Below are 26,324 nucleotides of genomic sequence, written 5' to 3'. Positions count from 1 at the left end.
TAAGTTTACAAAAATAAATAGATACAAATCCTTGCCCTTGCGTGCCTGCCGTTTGTCTATTTATCTGCAGAGGAAGCTCATAAGTAGACATCAGCTCATTTAATCCTCAGAGCATCCCCATGAGGTAGAAATGTCTATTTTTAGAGATGAAGCAATTAAAACCCAGAGAGAAGTTAAGCTCTTCCCAACACTTCATGGGCAGAAGACAAGTGATGGACTTTCTGTGAAAAATTGTTCCTAACCGCAAATGCATCATTTTATTCTGCCTGGAACTTATGTGTTTTGAGGTTTCTTTCACATATTTGTGCCTTAAAACAATCTCTCCAGGGGTCTACAACTCTAGAGAACTTTGCGACTCATCCCACACTAAAAATGAATAATTAGGCTGCAAAAGGATGAATTCCTTCCAAATTATCAGTGCCACCCTAGACTTCATAAACCATCTTTTTTCTCAAGCGCTTGGGAGCTTTCCTTGTCATCGAAATACACAGAAACTTGATTTTGCCTCTTGTGCAGACAGAAAGAAATGTGGAAGTATTGAGTCGACCATAATGAGCTTTGCTGTTCGAGTGCAATTGACATGTCTCCATCCAGAGTGAAGCTCGTGCTGAAATAGAATGGACCAAACAGGAGAGTCGTACGTGGCCGGTGGATATACCGCGGGTCACAGATGTCCTACCCATCTGAACAGGGTGTCCTAGATTTATTTTCGCTCAAGGAAAACAAATCTACGGGATACTTGGGGAAAGGAAGTAAGGATGGAAGCTGGTTACCACGTTTTTATTTCTAACGACCTCTGTTTAGCTATGGGTTATTTGCGTACAAGCCACTTTGTGTCCATGAGGGGTTGCTCCAGCCCTCACCAGCCCCCAGCCCCCATCCCCTCCACCAGCTCTGGCCCAGACCCCTCTTGCAGGGTCTGAGGACTGTGTTCATCACCTGGAGTGAAGGCTGACAGCAATGAGCACAGGCAGGGAGCAGCCAGACCCGCACGCATTGTCATGCATGACTGGCCAGCAGCCATCAACCGCAATTAAGCACGGAGAGCGCAGGATCTTTTTGGACAGGTTCAAGTTCCCTGGCACTGCTGTGATTAGATGTTTTGCACTGTTTCCCTGTAGTCAGGAGGTGACATATCCCCTCCCTCTTGCTCTTTTCTCATCTCTTTTGTGTTGTCCTGGTGCTGCCCCCTCACCCAACACAGACATTTCGATAACTTCATTTCCACGGGAGTAGGGTTGAAGCAGATACAAGCGTAAACACATCAGAAGTGGTTCTCATTTCAGGGAAATCAGTGGGTTTTTTTTTATGCTATATTATTTTCCAGATGCATGAATTTTAGCTTAGTGGGTATCACCTGGCAAGGAAGAATTCCGGCCGCTATTTCCTTTTCTTTGTGGTAATTTGCATCCTGAATCGGATTCTGCAATTTGGCGTCTATAGAACGCTGCTGTTTTTAAGGGAACTTAGAGAATTGCTAAGCTGTGCTTATAAAGTGACTTTGGTCACTTAATTCTCAGATTGAAATAGTCAGGTTGCTATGGTTCTTAAGATGACTGTATTACCCCCCACGACTCTTCACCTCCTTAATCAACAGAAACTGGTAAGGAGCCACGTGAGCAATTCAGACAGGGCTTTGCTGGGACTCGAGCTGCAGCATGAGGAAGTGGAAGCAAGTAATAGGTTCTCTTGCTTCTTCCTGGCAGGGTCAAGACAGGACAAGCTGGTCCCTTAAACAGGGGGAGAGTAGGGGGGCAGGTCCAGGGCTCAGGCCAAAGACAGGTAGTCTGTGTGTAGGGATCATGTTCAGGCCCCTGCTTTTGCTCTAGACACCTCAGAAGTGGCAGTTGCTTTTGGTCTTTTTTGTATCTTGTTCACAATTTGCTCCAACTGTTCATATACACAGTTATTTTTAGTCCCTTATAGTTTCTTCATGTTTTGTTGCTCAAGGAGACTTTTGCCCAGGTGCAAGCCTGCACCAAAGGGTCCCAGGTCCCAGATGCCAGCTTTCCAGCCTGTTTCAGCTGGTATGTAAGTTAGCAGACTTACATTTATGAAATTGGCCTCATCAGAAAAAGAAACTGGCTTATTTTAACAAGATGGTACGTATGTGCGTGCACTAAGTTGTGTCCAGCTCTTTGCAACCCCATGGACTATAGCCTGCCCGGCTCCTCTGTCCATTGGAGTTTCCAGGCAAGAATACTGGAGTGGGGTGCCATGCCCTCCACCAGGGGATCTTCGTGACCCAGGAATCGAACCCGCATCTCTGTCTCTCCTGCCCTGGCAGGTGAATTCTTTACCAACTGTGCCACCTGGGAAGCATCAAGTTTGGAATATTAGGGCAAAGAAACTGATGAGAGAAAGGAACCCTGCCTCTTCAAAAACAAATAAAAATGGAGGAAGGAAACTGTCATTGGTCTCCTGCCCTTAAGAGCTGCTTGCAGTCATGATGAACTTCCCTTACTTTGATCATTCCCATTGTTCCTCCATTAATCCATTCACAATATTTAGAGAATTTCCTGTATGCGCAAAGTAGAAAGTGTGCAGAGTAGGGATACTAAAAGGTATAATACAATGTGACACTCTAAGCCCCCGCGTGTGTCAAGAACTGTCTTAGCCACTGAGCTACAGTGAAAACTAAAGTCAAGTGCCAGCTGAGGAGGAAGGGGCACAAGAAGACCTACACGTGAGTGCAAACACGAGGACCTGGGAAGTGGGGCTCCAGGAAGGGAGACGATAAAATCACAAAATCATAGAGGCCTCTGGAGCAGTGGATAAGAGTTCTCCTACCAATGCAGGGGGAGGGGGTTCAATCCCTGGTCTGGGAAGTTTCCAGATGCCATGGAGCAACTAAGCCCGTGTGCCACAACTACTGAGCCTGTGTGCCGAGAGCCCGTGCTCCACAGCAAGAGAAGCGACCACGAGGAGAAGCTTCAACACCACAACAAGGAGCAGCCCCCACTTGCTGCAACTAGAGAAAGCCCGCCAGCAGCAACAAAGATCCAGTGCAACCGAAAAAAAAACAAAACCTTAAAGGTCTCTGGATATGGAGCAGATAGAGAACAAATATTGGGTTGGCCACAAAGCTCATTCGAATTTTTCTGTAAGATGTCACGCTAACACCCAAACAAACTTTTCGGCCAACTCCAGTATCTGTCAGATGCAATGAAGTGAACTGAATTTATAAGCACATAACTGAGGGGAAAGGGCGATACTAAAATGGAACTAGCAGGTATGAGATGATGAATTAAGCAAAATTAAAAGCACAGTGTTCAGTTTTACCACTTTTGAGGAGTGTGAAATGTCCCTAACTGAGATGCACGTCCTGCGCATTGGTCTCTTATTGGGAGCATAAAATGTATTTATAAGAGCTGTTCCTAGCTTCAAGGCTAACCTAAGGTTTTAAATATTGAGCCCTCCTTTGAGGATTTTTTTTAAGGAATTAATTCGGAAATCTGGGAAGGTCCTATTGTATTTTATCTGGCTCTGCATTAGAAAAAAAAATGCATCTGTTTCATGGCTTAACGTATTCCCTTCTGCCTCCTCAAAACTCAGGTTGAAAATCAAATGCTGTAGACAAATAGGAGGCTTTTCTTGGGGTATTCCAAGGATAACAGACTTAAGCTGTTTGAAAGTGAAATCACTTACATGTTGGTACATGACAGAGACTCTGCTTTCCTGCTAAGGAATAGACCCCGCAGGTATTCTTGGATGTGGGGTTCATGATCTACGTCCTTAATATGTGGAAGGAAACAGGAATTGCATAGCATTGGATCCGAGGGAGAAAAGTGCTAGATGAGAAAGCTCACCGGCTCACCCTGGCTCGAATTTCAGTTCTCTGCCTTACTAGCTGTGTGGGTTGGGACTAGTTTCTTAACTTCTCCAGGCATTAGTCGCTCAATTGTGGCCAACTCTTTGCTACCCCATGGATTGTAGCCTCCGTCCATGAAATTCTCCAGGCAAGAATACTGGAGTGGGTGGTGATTCCCTTCTCCAGGTGATCTTTCCAACCTAGGAATCGAACCCGGACCTCCCACATTGCCGGCAGATTCTTTACTATCTGAGCCACCCAAGAAGCTCCGCTGTATTAGGTAAGAATATACTACTAATACTACTAACCCTACTAATATACCGATTAGTCTGTCGTCTATGGGGTAGCACAGAGTCAGACACGACTGAAGCGGCTTAGCAGCAGCAGCAGCAGCAGGGTTATTGCAGCAGCAGAGATATGGATGTGAATAATGCCTAACACTTAGAGATGATCAATAAATACTATCAATAATTATTGTGATGATTACTGTGTGGTAGTTCTAATAACTGCAGTCTTGTAACAGTCTAGATTTTTTGGTGTCCATTGATAGCTGCTGGTTAGAAAATATGAGGTAAATGAACGAAACTGGAATCTGGCTTTATTAATTTTGTAAGCCCTATTTAAGCTCAGGCTTACAGTTTTGAAGTCCAGCTTTCAGAAACTGTCCGCACATCCTTAACTTCCTAATTCCTTCCTAAACATTTTTAGTGGCTGTCCCGTTGAAAAATGTCTAAGGAGGATTGATCTCTAATGCATGGGTTCTAAAGAATTAAGCCTGTCAGGGCATCAATACTAGAAAAGCCTCTTGGCACTGATCTTTCCTCTCTGTGAAATGGGGATAAATGGATCATCCACTAATGAAGTGCACCTGTGAAGCGGCAAATAAGCCTAGAAAGCAACGAAGGAAGCCTTATGAGTATGTAAGGTGGGTTTTTGCTGTGTAACAAAACATCCCAGAATTTAGTGACTTAAAACAGTCATGACACTCCCTGGTGGTCTAGGGGTTAAGACTTCACCTTCCAATGGAGGGGGTGCGGGTTTCATCCCTGGTCAGAGAGCTAAGTCCCACATTTCTTAGAGCCAAAAACCCCAAACAAAACAAACAGAAGCAATATTGTAACAAATTCAATAAAGATTTAAACTAAAACATCACAAAAGTGTTTAAAAATCTTAAAAAAAAAAAAAAGAACAACAGTCATTTGTTAGCTCACAGTTCTGTGGGTGGGCAATTTGGGCTGGGTTCATTTGGGCAATTCTTTTGAAGGTCTCCCCTGAGCTCACTCATAGGTCTGCAGTCATCTGGCAGATGGCCTGAGAGCTGGGGGCCTAGGATGTCCACACTTACATGTCTGGCAGTTGGGAGGCAACCAGTCAAGGTGCTCAGGTCTTTCTTTATGCAGCCTTTCCAGAAGGCAAAGGTATGCCTTTCATATGGTGGTCTCAGGATTTCAACTGCAACAAGAGAAAGCAAACCATAATGCCACCAGTAATTTTTGAGCCCCTGTTTGAAAACCATTTGTCAATATCCCATTGGCCAAAGCAAGTAGATGGCTAAGCCCAGATTCAAGAAATAGACATGTATTTATATGGCTGAGTCCATTTGCTGTCCATCTGAAACTATCACAGCATTGTTTAACTGGCTATACTCCAGTATAAAATAAAAAGTTAAAAAAAAAAAGAAAGAAATAGAATCCAATGGAGAAACGGATTCTACCTCTTTATGGAAGGAGCTGCAAAATAGGATGGCCATTTTTCCAATCAACTTCAGTGAGGACATGTCAATGAAAAAATGAGTTCCAGATTTATCATCCAGGCAGGAAAGCAGAAGTAGAAAGAGCTCAACAATTAACAGAGAGCCTGATAAGACTGAAGTTGATTGGGATTACAAAAGTAAAACTTGACAAAAGATTTTTTTGAGCAGAACTTCAGTGAATGGGGTGAATGGGGGGGAGAGTCTGCTTTGTATAGTAGAGACAGCGAGGGTTTGCTATTGCTGTTGTCAACAAACAAGCTGTGTGTTGTTGGTTTGGTTTGCTAGAGTGGAGCATTCAAGTTGTGCAATTCTGGGGAAGTTGGACAACCAAGTTCATAAGTGCCAGTGGGAAGAGGCTCATTGATTGATGCTTACTCCTCTGGAAGTCAAAAGGCTTAGCTTCTACTCCTGGCTTTACCAATCATTAAAAAATGAAATCTTGTCCAAACTATATCACTTCTTTGAACACTTATCTACAAAATGGAAATTATGGAATAAACAATCTCAATTTTATTTGCGCTCTAAGAATGGATTTTCCCTTTCATACAAGTTCACTCGGTTAATGTATTTAGACTCTGCCTCTTATAGCATACAGAATAATGTAGAAATAGACCATTTATTCCTCCAATGCATATTTATTGGATGGACCCTGTGCTAGAACTGGGAAACATCAGTGAACAAGATGGACAAGATCCAAGTTGTAGTGGGTAGATGTGGGACAGGGCGGGGGGTGGGAGGGTAGGGGGCGGGTCAGGGAGAGAAAGAACATATGGGGAAGCAAACCAGTCAACAGGTCAAGTACCAACCATGCTAAGTACCATGAGAGTAATAAATAAGGTGATGAGATCAAGTGTGTGGGTAGGTGGATGGGCATGTATATATCAAAGACTACTTTAATTAAGGTCCTTTCTGAGGATATAGTATCAAAATGAAGACATAGACATGAGAAAGATCCTGATATGTAAAAAATAGATATAAAAAATGTTCTAGGCAGGGAGATCAGAAAGTTTGAAAGTCTTAAGTGATAAGCAGGTAGTCAAAAACAGGGAATTATGGTGGGGGAAGTTCAGTACACTCCTATGAACTTTTGTAATATCAAAGAAGAGTGCCTCAAGCATAGAAAGAGATTTTCTTTATGAGCCAAGCTCTTAAGCACCTAATAGTCCTGTGAACAAAGACTAAAAGAAATCCTAAAAGATACTCAGTGCAGTTAAAAGCCAGTATGAGATTAAATTCTACCTTAATTACATGCAATGCCAATTACCAAAATGTGTTGGGAGATTAGATTACAGAACCAATATAACTGACTAGATAAAGAAAACTCTGATGAACTCAAATATAAAACTGCAAAAAGATAGGCCTAGAAAGACTGAGCCCAACAATGGATCAAGTTTATGAAACTGGAGAGAACAATAAAAGAAAAATCTAACTGTATTTGGAGCCAGCAGGACAAAGACAAAAGTTGCATATTTGAGAAGGTTTGGCATAATACTTAGCGGGTACATTATAGAAAGCAAGCCAAGTTATTCAACTCCCATTTGACCTCTATATTTTATATAAAGTAGAAAGATACTCAAAAATTAAACATGTAGAGCAAGAGTGTTGAAAAAGACATTGAGGGACCTCCCTGGTGCTCCAATGGTTAAGAATCTGCCTTGTAACATTAGGGAGTCAGGTTCGATGCCTGGCCAGAGAACTAATATCCCACACGCCACAACTAAGAGTTTGAGTGCTTCAGCTGAAGATCTTACATGCTGCAAGGAAGATCGAAGACCCCAGATCCTGCTTGCTGCAACTAATACCTGGCACAAATACGTAAATAAATAAACTATGTTTTCATTTCTACCACCATTTATCACAAAGCTTAGTCATTTTCTTTCAAGACAGACTAAGGTACTTGCTTTGAGCTAATAACTCATCATCATGATCATCACCACCACCTTCTTAAATTCTATGGATGGTATCGTGCTCTGGCATATTTTATGTGAGCTTTACAGCTACTGTACGAGGCAGGCAGTGTGGGTATGATTTTACCCCCTTTTGCAGCTGAGAAAGGAAAGGCTCACGAGGTGTGAGCAATACATCCTAATAGCAGAGCTCACGTAAACTCATATAAATTCAAAATCAAATGTCCACATTCCATGTCCAGTGATCTTTCTACTTTCCCATTTTATGTGCATTAATGTAAATGCATCTCACCCCTCCCTCCAAACTTGTGGAATAAAGAATTCACAAGTTTTAACTTATGAATGTATTATCTGTGTTCAGAGGATTGGTCTAGGTTACATGTGAATCACAACATAAAGAAACTAATGTCCCTGATTTTTCTCATTCTCGTACTCTGAATTTATATGCTGCTCCTCTGATGCAGATATTAATATTTCCCAGGTCTGGTTTTGCCTCAAAGATGAAAGGTTCACTGGGATCCAACACAGAGTTATTAAGATCCCGCGACCATATGCTTTGTGATGCTATGTCGTTGGGATGCTTGATGCAGTCAATGTCCATGGGCGTCTGCTCACAGGGCTGGAGCTAGGAAGATAAGCATCTTAATAGAATAGGCCTGTCAGATCTCTGTTATCACTCCAGGGGACCCAATTCCTGGGTAATCCTCTGCTTTTGCCTCATCTCACCAAATCCCTCTCTAAAACACAACACTGTTCTCATACGACCGGATAATCTGTAGGGGAAAACTTAAAATTGAAAAGGGAAATGGAGGAGAGCCTGGCATTTCTTGTTAATTTGCTAGTTCTGTCTTAAACAAACAACTCACAGGCAGTTGAAATGAGTTATTTGTTTTGTCTCAGAACAAAAGCAAATGTACTATTAATTCTCATTTGCAACAGTAGTTTGATTCTGATTTCTATCTCAATTTACTTTTATGCTTTGTGGTGGAGTGGGTGTATATTTAGGATCAGGAGATGTTACCATATAAAGATTGGATTGTATGAAAACAAAAGTTTAGGAGGCTTTTTGCTTTGTTTTTATATTCTATCTGTCTTTTGGTAAGTTTCCCACAATCTATAATATATCATTAATTTGGTGACACCCTTTGAAAAGTGACTCCCCCCCTCACTTTCTCTCTTTTTTTTGAAGAACCTCTGAGTATTCCATTAACTGCTAGATTGGTTCCACAATGTCTTTGTAATGGCTTTTTGCCTCTTGGGAGATTTCTCTCTATCTTATGTCCTTAATTAATAAGTTCTTTACCAATTGCCACACAATAAGAAGAGTATTCTTTTAAGTTTAGCAAATGTGTTGGTGCTTATTAACTCATTCTAGGTCTCTGTCCTGGAAAGACTATGTTGAGACCATGGATGGAATTTCTGGGCACATAACAGTCAATGTTCTAATCTTAAGAGAAAAGGATGACACAACTGATTCCCCAGACTTCAGATGAGCTTGGGAAGGTAACCAATTATGGATGAGAAAGGCCAAGAAGCAAATGACAGCAATAGCTGTAGGAGAACAAAGGTTTAGAAAAACATTTAGCTTAAGAGTTCTCAAGGAAAGAAAAACACAAAAGATGCTGTTAGCCAGTTTCTTGTCATAAAGCATCTGACCAGAACTTCCCAGAGGCCAAAAAGCTACAATCCAAGGGATGTCTCCCCATCATCAAAGCATTTACTCATTCATTCATTTGTCCCTCATAGTTGTGAGCAGTTATTCTAAGCCAAGCTTGTATTAGCAAAGGGGAGTAAGACATAATTCCTATGCATTAAAAAAAAAAATCTATGCCAGGGGTCCCCCTAGAAGACCCAATGAATAAGAGAAAAGTAGAGGGAAGACAATGCTATTTGAGTATCTTCAGATGGCACAGGGCACACGACTCCACCCTGTGCCCTAAGGATCTATATGCTATACTTGAATGAATGTTAGCCTGACATTCTTCAAAGAATTAAGGGAGTCCAAAGTGGGAAACGGAAATGTCACTACCAACTGAGGTGGAGGAGGGGTGGGAGAAATGACGAAGTACATTGGAAAGTCTCTCATGTACTGAGAATTTGATGAGATTAGAGAATTCTAAAATACTAGGGATGAATGGCATTGCAGGAATAGTTACAGTCATTCATTCTGTAGATGTGGAAACAGATGGAGAGGTTAAGTACTCTGGGCTTCCCTGGTGGCTCAGATGATAAATAATCTGCCTGCAATGCAGGAGACCTGGGTTCGATCTCAGGGTCAGGAAGATCCCCTGGAGAAGGGAATGGCAACCCACTCCAGTATTCTTGCCTGGAGAAACCTACAGACAGAGGAGCCTGGTGGGTTGCAAAGAGGTGGACACAACTGAGCAACTAACACTTTTTCCACTAAGGTGGAAGAGTGCATTAGTAATGACATAACTCTTGCCTTGCCTTTTTCAACTCACTCCAGCCATGTCCTATCAAATATTTCTTCACATCTTCTCTTAACATTCCCCTTCCTATTGGGTTGGACAAAAAGTTCATTTGTATTTGAACATTCTGGCCAACCCAATATCTCAGTCCCTCACTGTCTGCCATCCTGACGCTACAAATAGTCACCTTTTTTATTTTCTTCTCCTAGTATTTTTCTCTGTTCTTTAAATGGCCCCCACGCAGAACTGTCTTTCTTATTAAGAGCTTCCAATCCAAAATTTTTAGTAGAGCCCATGCCCTAGTAATAAAGACCTATTTGGGGCAGCATTCAAAAGCATCCTAGGTTTGCCTCCAGCCTTTCTTACTCTTTCTACATTTTCTTGTGAATCCTGCACCCCAGTGGCCCCAATCATGCCTTTTACAGACCAGCTCTAAGTGTTTCCCCTTTGCTGCTATTCAACTAATATCTGCAAAGTACCATCCTAGGTATTGGGGATACAAAACTGACCACAACAGCCAAAATCTGTTCTCTTGGGGAGCATGTTCTTACATAGAGCCTTTGACCAGTGTCCTGTGTAAATATTACTATTTTCTTCATGTCCTCTAATCCAATAAAAATTTGGAAACACTGTTTCAGTAAGTGATTTTGAGGGCCTTTTACTTCTTTCCTGATCTATCAAGATCATGTCCATTCCTGAGACTGAATTCAATCATTGAATTCAACCAGAGAATTCAAAGATCAGATGCAAACCTCTGTATGAAGCTGTCCTCAATTCTCCTCACTGGCAATTTACCTTCCGTATGTTTGTGCTTAAGTCCTTTATACATTCAATAATCCTAATAACAAACATTTATTGGCCTCCCACTGTAAATGCCAGGCATGGATCTAGGTATTAGGACGACAGCATTGAAGAACATACGACTCTGGGACTTCTCTGGTGGCCCAGTATAAGAATCCACCTTGCAGTGCAGAGGACGCGGATTCTATCTCTGGTCGGGGAACCAAGATCCCACAGGCTGTGGAGCAACTAAACCCGTGTGCCAGGACTACTGAGCCTGAGCACAACTGGAGAGTCCTTGCGCCACAATGAAAGATCCACCATGATGCAACTAAGCCCTCACCTGGCAAATAAATTAATCTGAAAAAAAAAAACTATGTTAAAAAATTAAGAGAAAAAGACATATGACTCCTTCATTAGATCCCAAGTGTACTGAGGACAGGACCATTGCTTAGTTACCTTGGTATCCTCATTTTATTTAAGAGATATTTTGAGTATTTCATTACCTTCTTAGAAGATCAATTCCACAGTATATATGTTTGCTTAATATTTAGTGTTTTATAATAAAATAATAACTTGTAATAACAGTAGTAGTAGTGACTTTCCATGTACTCCCAATAAATCATCAAAATAATCTTATGAAGTAGCTATTCTTATCATCCTCAAGCTACAAGTAAGAAAACCAAAGCACGAAACTGTTAGCTAACTTCCTCAAGGTGACTTAGATGGAAGGGAAGGGGACATAGTAATTTAATAAATGCTTCATGGGCTGGAGGTTGATCATGTGATATTTGATTATGTTGATAATTGATCACAGTTTGATGATCTGATTATACTTTATATTTAAAATATAATTACTGAGAAATTGCTGGCATGTTTTAGAGATTTTTGGATCCAAATAACCAAAAACGTCTACAGTGCCATCATCCCAAAGCAAAATCCAGATCATAACGCTGGGAAACCAAACAATAGACTGTCTGTCAATCAAACACAAACAGAGGGTGGACCAGCGGCAACACCCAAGCCGCAGGGGTTCCATTTAAGGATAAGTTCGAATCATTTGCCCAAAGAGTAATAAAACTGGCTGTCTCACTGCGGAGGGTCATGGAGACTTTACACCAAGAAGTCAGTGGATAACATCAGAGGTTTGATCACACACCTACCTGAGGGAAGGGTCTCATGAGGGCATCTCTGGAGGCCTCTCATTCTCCAGGGTTCTGCTGTGCTCAGCATGGCTCCATCACCTTTACTTCGCCCCTGCAATTCTTCTGAAGATAATACACAGAGCCAGTGGGCCCACCCTCTCTGCCCTCTTGCAGAAAGGCAAAATCTCTTCGGAAAACTGCCACATCAAGAGCAAAACACCACAAAAACTAAAAAAAAATAAAAAATAAAAATCACAAGAAGACCTATGAAAGGACTAAATTTGCCAGGGGGATTTGGGTAAGAGAGAATGTAATTACTTGAGTTGGAATTTAGCCAGCATACAAAGGATTAATGCAGAAACAGGAAAGCTTCCATTTGGTGAGACGTTCCAAGCAAGCCTTTGGGACCAGAGGTGGTCAGGGCCCGCGTTTTATGTTTCACTTGATTTCTGCCGTCTCTGGGAGCACATCTCTGGCCCTTTGCTGGAACATTCCTTCCACACTGACTGGAGGAACAGCAGTGCTCACTGAAGCACCAGCGTTCTCAATTACTCCGGACAGTCTAGGCAGCAAAAGGGATTTAAGTGTTGGCAGGATTACGAAAAGCAGTCCAGGGTGTGAGAAGGAGAGAGGACAGGTTGTACTTACAAACGCCCTGCTGCTGCTGCTGCTAAGTCACTTCAGTCGTGTCCGACTCTGTGCGACCCCATAGACGGCAGCCCACCAGGCTCCCTCGTCCCTGGGATTCCCTAGTGGCTCTCTAATCTCCTTTCCCTTCCCAAATCCACCACCAATTCGAGCTTTTTGCCTGGATTGTTGCTACACAAGCACTGAACTCCAGGGGGAGCTCACGCTTCCCTCGTGGGTTCTGTGCTCTAGGCTGGGAGAAGAAACATTTTTTAAAATTTATATTGGAGTATAGTTGATTTGGGCTTTCCTGGTGGCTCAGATGGTAAAGAATCTGCCTGCAATGTGGAAGACCTGGGTTCTATCCCTGGGTTGGGAAGCTCCCCTGGCAGAGGGCATGGCAACCCACTCCAGAATTCTTGCCTGGAGAATTCCCACGGACAGAAGAGCCTGGTGGGCTACATATGGTCCATGGGGTCACAAAGGGTCAGACACGACTGAGCAACTAAGCACAGCACATAGCTGATTAGGGCTTCCCTGGTGGCTCAGACAGTAAAGAATCAGCCCACAATGCAGGAGACCCAGGTTCAAACCTCGGTTTGGGAAGAACCCCTGGAGAAGGGAATGGCTGTCCACTCCAGGATTTTTGCCTGGAGAATCCCATAGAGAGAGGAATCTGGATGCCTACAGTCCATGGGGTCGAAAAGAGTCGGACACCACTGAGGGATTAAGCATGCATGGTTTATTTAAAATGTTGTGTTCGTTTCAGGCAGGTGTACAGAAAAGTGAATCAGTTATACATTATCCATTATTATTATGATTATTTTAGATTCTGTTCCCATACAGACCATTACCGAGTATTACGGGAGAGTTCCCTGGGCTATATAGTCCGTTCTTATTAGTTACTTATTCTATATGTAGAGTAGGGTGTATACAGCAGTCCCAATCTTCTATTTCACCCACCCCATTTCCTGGTAACCATAAGTTTGTTTTCAATATCTGTGACTCCACTTCTATTTTGTAAATAAGTTCATTTGTATCCTTTTATTTTAGGTTCCACACAGAAGTGATATCATGTATTTGTTTTTCTGTGTCTGACTTACCTTGCTCAGTATGACAAATTCTAGGAAGACTCTTGAGAGTTCCTTGGACTGCAAGGAGATCCAACTAGTCCATTCTGAAGGAGATCAGCCCTGGGATTTCTTTGGAAGGAATGATGCTGAAGCTGAAACTCCAGTACTCTGGCGACCTCATGCGAAGAGTTGACTCATTGGAAAAGACTCTGATGCTGGGAGGGATTGGGGGCAGGAGGAGAAGGGGACGACAGAGGATGAGATGGCTGGATGGCATCACTGACTCGATGGATGTGAGTCTGAGTGAACTCCGGGGGTTGATGATGGACAGGGAGGCCTGGCGTGCTGCGATTCATGGGGTCACAAAGAGTCGGACATGACTGAGCGACTGACTGAACTGAGGAACATCCATGTTGCTGCAAACAGCATTACATCATCCTTCCTTACGGCTGAGTAATATTCCATTGTCTAAATGTACCACAGCATCTTCGTCCATTCCTCTGTTGGTGGACATTTACATTGCTTCCATGTCTTTGCTATTGTAAATAGTGCTGCAGTGAACATCGGGGTGCATGAGACTTTTTATTTTTATTTTTACTTTATTTTACTTTACAATACTGTATTGGTTTTGCCATACATTGACATGAATCCACCACGGGTGTACATGAGTTTCCAAACATGAACCCCCTTCCCACCTCCCACCCCATATCATTTATCTGGATCATCCCCGTGCACCAGCCCCAAGCATCCTGCATCCTGCATCAAACATAGACTGGCGATTCATTTCTTACATGATAGTATACATGTTTCAATGCCATTCTCACAAATCATCCCACCCCCTCCCTCTCCCTCAGAGTCCCAAAGACTGTTCTACACATCTGTGTCTCTTTTGCTGTCTCTCATACTGGGTCATCATTACCATCTTTCTAAATTCCATATATATGTGTTAGTATACTGTATTGGTGTTTTTCTTTCTGGCTTACTTCACTCTGTATAATCGGCTCCAGTTTCATCCGTCTCATTAGAACTGATTCAAATGTATTCTTTTTAAGGGCTGAGTAATACTCCATTGTGTATATGTACCACAGCTTTCTTATCCATTCATCTGCTGATGGACATCTAGGTTGTTTCCATGTCCTGGCTATTATAAACAGTGCTGCGATGAACATTGGGGTGCATGTGTCTCTTTCCATTCTGGTTTCCTCGGTGTGTATACCCAGCAGTGGGATTGCTGGGTCATAAGGCAGTTCTATTTGCAATTTTTTAAGGAATCTCCACACTGTTCTCCATAGTGGCTGTTCTAGTTTGCATTCCCACCAACAGTGGAAGAGGGTTCCCTTTTCTCCACACCCTCTCCAGCATTTATTGCTTGCAAACTTTTGGATCGCAGCCATTCTGACTGGTGTGAAGTGGTATCCGAATTATAAGGCTCCTTAACTTTGCATTTTGAAGTCACATCTGAGAGAAATGAGCCTCTTGGCAAGAACCAAAAAACTGACGGCCGTCCCTCTGTCTGAAGTTGTCTACTGGATAGTTCCATTTATGCATGCTGTTGGAAAATCAGCCTGAGGCTTATACATGAAAGGCAAAAACAATTCAGTGACTGCAAACAAAGGCAGCTGACCAAGGGCTGGGGTGGAGAAGTTACTGTTTCATGGGCTCAGAGTTACAGGCTGGGTTGATGGCTGAGTTCTGGAGATGGACAGTGGTGAAAGTTGAGTGACAAAGGAAACGTACTTGATGCCATTATGCGTACTTTCAGACACGGTTAAGATAGTAAGTTTTAGGTTATGTGTATTTTACTGCAATTAAAACTATTTTGTCATAGGTTTGGTTGGATTCAGACTTCAAGTTCTGGTGTACTGTCATGTTGGCACATTTAAACAAAGCTAAGATCTCACTCTTTAAAACAAATAGACAGATGGCATTGGAAGCATATGTAGCTTTTCAAGTGAAGCACCCTCCAAACTCATCCTCTTCATGGGATACGTGCGTGGAATAAGCCGAGGCTGGAGACCACCCTCTCGTCTTGCAGAGGAGGAAACCAGGAAAAAGCGATTGCTCTAAACCTCAGTCTACTGTCCCAGAGTCTGGAAATCTTTATCCACATCCAGATGCTGTTCTCCATTTCCATACTTGGCTGAGGCTGCTCTTTAGACTCTCACCACATAGTGTCCTGTGTGGCTACTTTATCCCTTCAAGGCTCAACTCAGGTGTTGCCCTTCCTAATGAGACGGATTAGACACTTCTTCTCCATGCTTACATGTGATACTGACTTTCTCGCTAAATTAGACAGTAAGCATCTAGAGTGTAAGGACTGTCTTTACATCCCCAATACATAAGGCAGTATATGACACATAGTACCTACGCTCAAATATCTGCCAATTTCATATCAAATGAATCTCCTAAACAAACCTTATTCCCCAGTTCCCACAAAGACATCAGAATGACTGAGCTTAGAGGATGACCCTCCCTGTGCAAGGAGAACTCAGATTCCTGCAAGGAGATCCCTGGAGAAATACACAGGCTAGAGAACCGGGGTGTGGGGTGGAACCAAACACCGAATCCTAAGGATGGCTCTGAACAGGAAGCCTGCTTCACAGAATGGCCATGCTCTACCACGGGACTGAGTTCATGTGACTGTTTCATTCACTCCTTCATCCACTTGATGTCACTCTCACTGTCCTGTAGAGCTCTGTCAAAGGCCTTGGTTCCCAGGGTTTTTCCATTAGTAACCTTTGCAGGAGCATGGCTGAAGCAGGTTTGGGAGCAGGTGGGGTTCCCCGATGATAGAGAACTTCCTGCAATGTGTCGTTCTGCCTGGACTCTCTCCTCTTTCTCCGAGATCCCCTCCCCACCCCCCACCCCCATTTTGTTTCCAGAGATCCAGTAGTCTTGGGGCTTGGAACTGAGCCAGGCAAGTCAGGGCAAATGCCGCTGCTTGTCTGAGCCAGGAATGTGGGCTAGGGACTGAATTCAGGAGCTTTTCTTTCTGTTGTTTTTTTTTTTTTATAGAGACTTCTTTTACTGCTGCAAACTCTCCAGTTTATGAATTGACCAAGTCAGTCTTTCCCCAAGAGAGAAGTTTACTGCAGGCTCATGTCTGATTTCCGAGAATGCAGAAGTAAAATAAGAAACCTAGCCTGGTCCATTATGAAAGGTAAAAGAGTTGGACTATCTGAGTTCTCTTCCTGGCCCTGGTACTCACTTGCTAGGCGACCCTGAATGTGTCACTTAAGCAGGCTGTGTTATTTAAATCAGATAAGCTACGTAGATCATCCCAGGGTCACAGTGAGAAAAATGTGACAGTCCTTCTAGAGAACCTCTAAGGAACACGCGCAATAGAAAGCCTGCTGGAATTCCATTCTGAACCTGATCAGTAATTTATAACTTTGGAAATTCACAGCCACACATGGGTGGGAGCTGAAATCACCAAAGAAACTTCCCTTCTCCTCTCTTTCACTGTGTGTGTGTGTGTGTGTGTGTGTGTGCACATGCAGGTCTGTGCTCAGTTGTGCCCAGCGCTTTGCGATCTCATGGACTGTAGCCCTCTAGGCTCCTCTGTCCACGAAATTTTCCAGGCAAGAACACTAGAGTGGGGTGCCATCTCCTCCTCCAAGGGCTTTCATCTTGTCTCATCAAAGCCACGAGACCGAGGATGATGCCCTTATCTTCTTTAAGCCTGGATGCAAATAACCGCTCACGGCAAAACCCAGCTCTCCATGGTGAGCCATTCATTGCCAAGCCCATCAGTGAGGATGGAGTACTCTAGGGACAGCTGTCCACCCCCCTGAAATGTGACCCTCTCACTGCTGCCTGCTTGTAGTCGGAGCAGCTAACACTGGTCTGTTCACAGTTATCTCTTGATGTCGGGGTCCAATCGGATCTGACGCTGCTGCAGAATCGTGGTTCTTGTTCCCTTCCAGCCTAGGGGTGACTGCTTTCTTTTTCTTTGCTGCTCCTTCCTGATCATCAGGGCTCTTGGGCTCTCAGATGGCTCAGAAGAGGGCCTAAGAAGCCCTGTGATAAACAGAGCTGGATGACTCAGCAATGCCTGCTGTTCTCTTGGGCCTGCGGCTCTCGGGGATACCGAGTGCTCAACTGAAAAGATACAGTTTCCAGGGAACTGTATTCAATTGCCCTGTGATAAACCATAATGGAAAAGAATATGAAAAAGAAAGTCTATATAGACTTCCCAGGTAAAGGACCTGCCTGTCAATGCAGGAGACATGAGGGAGGCAGGTTCACTCCCTGGATAGGGACAATCCCTTGGAGGAGGGTATAGCAACCCATTCCAGTGTTCTTGCCTAGAGAATCCCATGGACAGAGGAGCCTGGTGGGCTACAGTCCATGGGGGCCACAAAGAGTTGGACACAACTGAAGCAACTTAGCATGCATATACATGTATAAGTGAATCACTTTGCTGTACAGCAGAAATTAACACAATGTTGTAAATCAACTATATTTCGATAAAATTAATGTAAACAAAAAAGACCTTGGTGGGCTACAGTCCATGGAGTTGCCAAGAGTGAGTGACTAACACAGACACACACAGACGTTTCCAAAACTAAATAAATAAAACACTTTTTAAAAGATGCAGTTTTGTTCACCACAACGGTAAATCAAGAGAATCACAGACAAGTTCAAGCTGCTTAAGAAATGAAAACTTTTCCAAAATCTTTTCCTTCAAAAGCAGTTACCCTCCGTAATCTGTAGTTATATATTGCGTTTGTTTAAAACTGTTTCCCAGGCAGCTGGTGAATTCCACAAGAACAAGGACCATGTGTATTTTGTCCTCTAACTCCAGGGCCAGGGATGTTCATGGGCTGTTATCACAGGAAAAAAAAAAATCAAGAAATCTTCAAAAATCTTCTTTTACCCTGTAAAGAAGTCAAAACTGGCAAGAGAGCTTTATTATCTTCTTCAACTTCCCTCTTTCACAGACCAAGAAATTGAGTCCAAAAGAGTGAAGTGACTTACCTAAGGTCGCAAAATACATTGATAGCGGAGAAGTCTGACTCTGGAAGTTCATTGCCCTGGAATCTATTGTATTCTCTCCATCTCTCCAAGGCTCAAATAATAGTCCCTAGTCTGTGGCAGGTGTCAAGATGTGGTTCCAGGGAATGTGGTTTGAGATCTGCTGGTCTCACACCATCGCACTTCTTGTGTTTAGCTGAGACATCATGTATTTCACCAAAACATTCGGGACTTGCTCTGCCTTCATCCTCCCACGCCATTTCAGGTCTCGGTATCACCGCTGTACACTCGTAGTAGCAGTGGTATTAGTCGCTCAGTCATGTCCACCTCTTTGCGACACTACGAACTGTAGCCTGCCAGGTTCCTCTGTCCATGGGATTAGCCAGGCAAGAACACTGAAGCGGGTTGCCATTTCCTTCTCCAGAGGATCTTCCTGAGGGTTGGACCCAGGTCTCCTGCATTGCAGGCAGAGTCTTTACCATCTGAGCTGCAGGGTATAGACACATGGCTGCATTTACTATATTAGAATGAGACCCGCTCTGCTTGCCAGTCTCCTCCAGCTCACTCCTTTCTGCAAGCTCCTCCAGGAAAGGTCATCTTAGTCCTGATCCCATGGTCAGCGCAGCCCCATGCCTGGCACCTAATGCCTAACGGGGAGCTCCATTGATGTGCATCAGAGGGGGAAGAATTAGAGACAGTTGTGAACAGTCACACATTTGTTCAGACACATGTACCAAAGGTGTAGCTTCTTCTACCCCTGGTCTTCCCCACATCGCAGACACCAGAGAACAGCTCAAGATCGTTAACACTGCCGGGAACGTCTGCCAGGGCGCTTGTACCCTGACACCCAAAACACACATCCTGTGTCCAGGGAAGGGACAGGGTGTGAAAGTGCCGGAGAAACAGGAGATGCGTGTGCGAAGGAGGAAGGATTAAGATAAATGAGGCGATTTCCTGGCCTGGAGACCTACTCTCTCGCGTGCTGTTGGTGTTGTTTACTGTGAATAGTGAATCCTGCAGGCCCATTAGCCAACTTTCAAAATAAGTAATTTACAATGGTGTTTCCGCGCAGGCTTAAACTGCGGCAGCAAAATCCTGGCAAACAGGTAGAAGAGTCATACCCCAGCCTCTGGGGTGGGGCTGGTGCATGCCTAACCTCTGAACAAGACTGCGAATATTCCAGATGTCAGGAGTGCTGGCCAGGGCACAGACTTGATGTCAGAGTCCACTTCAAATCACACCCACCTCTGCTATTTTCGGATTATGTGACCACAGCAAGTTGCTTACCCTTTGAGCTTTAGTTCCTTCATCAGTGAAATGGAGCTAAAATCGTGGCCAGAGAATCAGGTGAAGTAATGGAGCCAAAGTGCCCCACACGGGGCAAGACAGGGGGTAGATGCTGAATAAATGGCAGTTATTCTTATTCCACGGATAACTCCAGAATCCTCTGCATAATCATATATCACAGGGATTTTTTATATACAGTAAATGGATTATCCTAACATATATACATATATATAATTTATCCATTTTTAACTGAAGCACAATTGCTTTACAGTATTATATTGGCCTCTGCCAGACATCCATGTATCAGCCACAGGTAGACCCATGTCTCCTCTCTTATCTTGATATTTTTAACAAAAAAATTAAAAGGACCTCAATCAAATAATGAAAACACAATGCTAGGCCTGGCTGGGAGGGGAGTTTGGAGGAGAATAGATATACATGTATATGTATGACTGTGTCCCTTCCCTGTTCACCTGAAACTATCACAGCACTGTTTGTTAATCTGCTCTATACCCCAATACAAAATAAAAAGGAAAAGGAAAAAAATCCACAGTGCTACCTTCCCACAGTGGGAACAACGCCATCAATCCTCAAGGAAAGCTCCAGTACATTTATTTGGATGACATCATTATTTGGTCAATACAAGAGTGAAAATTGTCCTGCAAGATAAATCCAAAGTTGAAGTAGAAAATGACCACGTTATTATTAACAGCTCTCACTCAATGAGTGCCTAATATGTAGCAGACACTGTGCTAAGAGCTGTTTAATCATAATTTCCATGACTTCTTCCCAAGAATTATGAGGGACTTACTCTTATTATGAGGTTGGTTCTTTGAAGTAGGTACTGTTGGTATTCTATGCAGTAGGGATCATGACCGCCCTCCCTTTAGAGATGAAGAAGGTGAGACTTGGAGACAAGAAGTTCAGATGAACCCAGAGATGAACATGTGCGACAACAGCAACTCACCAAGGTCACTGGCAAAGAGTGCCTGGGGCTAGGACTCAGTCCCAGGTCAGCCTGACCCATGAACTCACAGCCTTCCACGGCAGCAGTCTCCAACCACTTTTGCACCAGGGACCAGTTTTACAGAAGACAGTTTTTTACAGACATGGGGGCTGTGGTATGCTTTAGGGATGATTCAAATGCGTTATATGTATTATGCCGCTGCTGCTCTGACAGGAGGTGAAGCTGAGGTTGTAATGTGAGTGACTGTGTGGGGCGGGGGGTTGCTGTAAATACAGAGGAAGCTTTGCTTGCTCACCCGCTGCTTACCTCCTGCTGTGCGGCCCAGTTCCTAACAGGCCCTTGGCCCAGGGTTGGGGACCCCAGCTATATGACTTCCCCATAGAGTGGAATAATTCCATTATACCTAACATTAGTCCTAAGTTTCTTAAATCCCTAAGCTTTGCTGATTTCATTGACCAGTTTCAGGAACACTGAACGGAATGATACCTTGTCTAAAGCTCTGTGCTTGCTGCAGTGGAGAGCTTAACAATGGCAGGTCCTAATTTCATCTTCAAAGCAATTGACAAATGACAAAGCATATAATAAGAAAGCAAAATCGAGCACAAAGTTAGGTGTGGGCAAGTTTTCCCAGTGGTCATGTACGGATGTGAGAGTTGGACTATAAAGAAAGCTGAGTGCCGAGGAATTAATGTTTTGAACTGTGGTGTTGGAGAAGACTCTTGAGAGTCCCTTGGACTGCAAGGAGATCCAACCAGTCCACTCTAAAGGAGATCAGTCCTGGGTGTTCATTGGAAGGACTGCTGTTGAAGCTGAAACTCCAATACTTTGGCCAGCTGATGCAAAGAGCTGACTCATTGGAAAAGACCCTGATGTTGGGAAGGCTTGAGGGCAGGAGGAGAAGGGGACGACAGAGGATGAGATGGCTGGATGGCACCACCGGCTCGATGGACATGAGTTTGGGTGAACTCCGAGAGTTGGTGATGGACAGGGAGGCCTGGCGTGCTGCAGTTCATGGGGTCACAAAGAGTCGGACATGACTGAGCGACTGAACTGAACTGAACGGAAGGAGCAGACACGCTGAGCAAGGGGCTTCCCTGGTGGCTCAGTGGTAAAGAATCTGCCTGCCAATGCAGGAGACACCGGTTTGATCCCTGGGTCAGGAAGATGGCTCGGAACAGCTAAGCCCCTGTGCACAACTACTGTGCCTGAGCTCTAGAGCGGGGACCACAACTACTGAAGCCTGCTCGCCTTACAGCCTGTGCTCCACAAGTGAAGCCACTGCGATGACAAGCCTGCGCACTGCAGCTAGACCTGATCGCCACAACTAGAGAAAAGCCCGTGTGCAGCAATGAAGACCCAGCGCAGCCATAAACAAGTAAATAATAAATCCTTTAAAAAAAAAAAAAAAGGAAGAGCTGAGTAAGAAGGAGCAGCTTCTAGCTTCCAAATTGGAAATTTTGCTCTAGCTTGGGCTTCTTTTAACTCCCTGCCTGAGTGGCACAGTTCAAGACAGGCTTTTACTGAAGTCGGGGGAAGAGGGGCTGGAGGGACTGCTTTTAAATTCACAAACTCCCCCATGTCTAGCCCATCAATCCAGAATGTTGTTTCTTCCCAAGATAACTCAGCCACAGCTATCTTGGCAACGACGCTGCGTATCTGAGTTGACATCATAGGTTCAACTCTGGCGCTATCTTCCTGGTAAGTTGGCTTCTCACCTTTCCCCCTCTCTGTCTTTTAAAAATGTCAGCCTCTCATCTTGGCTGTTAACAGAGTGTCTTAGGAAACTCTTCTCACACTGTATACACTTCCTCGGGGTTTCTGACTTCAGGGCACCCCGGCTAAGGCTAGCTGGTTAGAAGTGAGCCTAGATCCAACTGATTTGCAAAGTTCCTCCAGTGCATTAACATACCTGCTGTGCATGTAAGGACTGAACTCACTAATTTTATGTGGTTGCTCTCAGAAATGAGTGTGTGATTGACTTCTTTGTGTCCAGCATTATTTTTATTCAAACACTGGTTTCAGTTAGAAGTGAAGGCAAAAACTGAATTTCAGTGAAATGAACAAAGGTAATGGTACATATATATGGGCTTCCCAGTGTTGCTAGTGGTAAGGAACCTGCCTACCCATACAGGAGATGTAAGAGATGTGAGTTCATTCCCTGAGTCAAAAAGATCCCTTGGAGGAGGGAATGACAACCCACTCCAGTATTCTTGACTGGAGGGTCCCCATGGACAGAGGAGCCCCGAGGGCTAAGTCCAAAGGGTTGTAAAGAGTCGGACACGACTGAAATGTCTTAGCATGTATGCAAGCAATGATGTATGTATCATGAGGTCTTGATATAAATATGCATAGAATATCACAGCATATCTTTTGCCCAGTAACTGGGGTCCATGAGCGTGGAACAATGTGAAATACAGGAACCAAACCCAAAAGGATAAGAAACTTGCAAGGGAACTTTCTGTGTTCTTGGGGGGACCTGGACAATATCAAGACAAGATGGTAATACAACTGCTTTTGGGGGCCAGTAAAATAACACTGGAAGCAAAGGAATGAAAAAGAAACAGACACACCTGGACAGGAGAGGGGAATAATGCTTGGGAGCAGGAGGATGCAAGGGACAAATTCCTGTTTCCTTAGGTCAAGAGATATTAGAGTAGTAACAACAGCCACACACCACCACCACAACCACCATCAATATCATCACCATCCCCATCATAGTTACCACCACCACCATCATCATCACCACCACCATCATCATAGTCACCACTTCCTCGATTCCTTATAACCACCCTACAATGTAAATAAAAACTATATTCTCCTACAGAAACTGAGGCCCAGAGCCAAAATTCAAACCCAACTCTCTATGAACTGAACATACTCACAAGACACCTTGAGAGCCAGAGGAGGGAGCAGGCAGCATCTGGTGTGCAGCTGGTGGTTAGGGCAGGGACCTTTGCCCATTTAGACCCCACTCACCATGCAGTTACACAGAGCCCAGCACAAAGGACCATCGTGCTGGAAGGGGCTTTGAGAGTCTGATGGTCCTCTACTTTCATCCTTGTAGACTCAGAGAAATGAAGGACTCAGGTTTCCAGACTGCTGGTCCCAAGCTTTTTTTTTTTTAACTAATATTTCCTAGATTTGTTTTCCTCTTCAACAGTTACAGTTTTCAGTTCAGTTCAGTCACTCAGTCATGTCTGACTCTTTGAGACGCCATGAAGCACAGCACACCAGGCCACCCTGTCCATCACCAACTCTCGGAGTTCACCCAAACCCATGTCCATCAAGCCAGTGATGCCATCCAGCCATCTCATCCTCTGTCGCCCCCTTCTCCTCCTGCCCTCAATCCTTCCCAGCATCAGGGTCTTGTCCAATGAGTCAGCTCTTTGAATCAGGTGGCCAAAGTATTGGAGTTTCAGCTTCAACAGCAGTCCTTCCAATGAACACCCAGGACTGATCTCCTTTAGAATGGACTGGTTGGATCTCCTTGCAGTCCAAGGGACTCTCAAGAGTCTTCTCCAACACCACAGTTCAAAAGCATCAATTCTTCAGTTCTCAGCCTTCTTCACAGTCCAACTCTCACATCCATACATGACCACTGGAAAAACCATAGCCTTGACTAGACAGAGCTTTGTTGGCAAAGTAATGTCTCTGCTTTAATATGCTGTCTAGGTTGGTCATAACTTTCCTTCCAAGGAGTAAGCGTTTTTTAATTTCATGGCTGCAATCACCATCTGCAGTGATTTTGGAGCACAGAAAAATAAAGTCAGCCAATGTTTCCACTGTTTCCCCATCTATTTGCCATGAAGTGATGGAACTGGATGCCATGATTTTCGTTTTCTGAATGTTGAGCTTTAAGCCAACTTTTTCACTCTCCTCTTTCACTTCCATCAAGAGGCTCTTTAGTTCTTCACTTTCTGCCATAAGGGTGGTATCATCTGCATATCTGAGGTTATTGAGATTTCTCCCAGCAGTCTTGATTCCAGCTTGTGCTTCTTCCAGCTCAGCATTTCTCATGATGTACTCTGCATATAAGTTAAATAAGCAGGGTGACAATATATAGCCTTGATGTACTCCTTTTCCTATTTGGAACCAGTCTGCTGTTTCATATCCAGTTCTAACTGTTGCTTCCTGACCAGCATGTAGATTTCTCAGGAGGCAGGTCAGGTAGTCTGGTATTCCCACCTCTTTAAGTATTTTCCATAGTTTGATGTGATCCACACAGTCAAATTCTATGGCATAGTCAATAAAGCAGAAATAGATGTTTTTCTGGAACTCTCTTGCTTTATCAATGATCCAGCAGATGTTGGCAATTTGATCTCTAATTCCTCTGCCTTTTCTAAAAACAGCTTGAACATCTGGCATTTCATGGTTCATGTATTGCTGAAGCCTGGTTTGGAGTAATTTTTGAGCATTACTTTACTAGCATGTGAGATGAGTGCAACTGTGCTTTAGTTTGAGCATTCGTTGGCATTGCCTTTCTTTGGGATTGGGATGAAAATTGACCTTTTCCAGTCCTGTGGCCACTGCTGAGTTTTCCAAATTTGCTGACATATTGAGTGCAGCACTTTCACAGCATCATCTTTCAGGATTTGAAACAGCTCAACTGGAATTCCATCACCTCCACTAGCTTTGTTCATAGTGTTGCTTTCTAGGCCCACTTAACTTCACAATCCAGGATGTCTGGCTCTAGGTGAGTGATCACACCATCGTGATTATCTGGGTCATGAAGATCTTTTGTGTATTCTTGCCACCTCTTCTTAATATCTTCTGCTTTTCTTAGGTCCATACCATCTCTGTCTTTTTTTGAGCCCATCTTTGCATAAAATGTTCCCTTGGTATCTCTAATTTTCTTGAAGAGATCTCTAGTCTTTCCTATTCTATTGTTTCCCTCTATTTCTTTACATTGATAGCTGAGGAAGGCTTTCTTATCTCTCCTTGCTATTCTTCAGAACTCTGCATTCAGATGCTTATATCTTTCCTTTTCCCCTTCGCTTTTCGCTTCTCTTCTTTTCACAGCTATTTGTAAGGCCTCCTCAGACAGCCATTTTGCTTTTTTGCATTTCTTTTCCAAGGGGATGGTCTTGATTCCTGTCTCCTGTACAATGTCATGAACCTCCATCAATAGTTCATCAGGCACAGTATCAGATCTAGTCCCTTAAATCTATTTCTCACTGCCACTGTATAATCATAAGGGATTTGATTTAGGTCATACCTGAATGGTCTAGTGGTTTTCCCTACTTTCTTCAATTTAAGTCTGAATTTGGCAATAACTTTGGCCACCTCATGCGAAGAGTTGACTCATTGGAAAAGACTCTGATGCTGGGAGGGATTGGGGGCAGGAGGAGAAGGGGACAACAGAGGATGAGATGGCTGGATGGCATCACTGACTCGATGGATGTGAGTCTGAGTGAACTCCGGGAGTTGGTGATGGACAGGGAGGGCTGGCATGCTGCAATTCATGGGGTTGCAAAGAGTCGAACACGACTGAGCGGCTGAACTGAACTGAACTTGGCAATAAGGAGTTCATGATCTAAGTCACAGTCAGCTCCCGGTCTTGTTTTTGCT

The 26,324-nt window shown here is 43.7% G+C and overlaps 1 long non-coding RNA gene across 1 annotated transcript in view; it reads right to left on the bottom strand.

Moving 5' to 3' along the window:
• The window catches only part of LOC138415996 (uncharacterized), a 229,284-nt gene that overhangs the window by 5,988 nt on the left and 196,972 nt on the right, over positions 1 to 26,324 (bottom strand). The window contains exons 4-5 of the long non-coding RNA XR_011247472.1: positions 11,844 to 12,053; positions 5,157 to 5,263 (exon numbers count right to left, since the gene is read on the bottom strand). This is a non-coding gene — a long non-coding RNA (uncharacterized lncRNA). The remainder of the gene's footprint in view (positions 1 to 5,156; positions 5,264 to 11,843; positions 12,054 to 26,324) is intronic.

Source organism: Ovis canadensis, chromosome 12 (assembly GCF_042477335.2).
Source record: "Ovis canadensis isolate MfBH-ARS-UI-01 breed Bighorn chromosome 12, ARS-UI_OviCan_v2, whole genome shotgun sequence".
In the NCBI taxonomy this organism is placed as follows: Eukaryota; Metazoa; Chordata; class Mammalia; order Artiodactyla; family Bovidae; genus Ovis; species Ovis canadensis.
The sequence above is the reverse complement of the archived record's forward strand: the minus strand, read 5'-3'. Positions and strand labels throughout refer to the sequence as shown.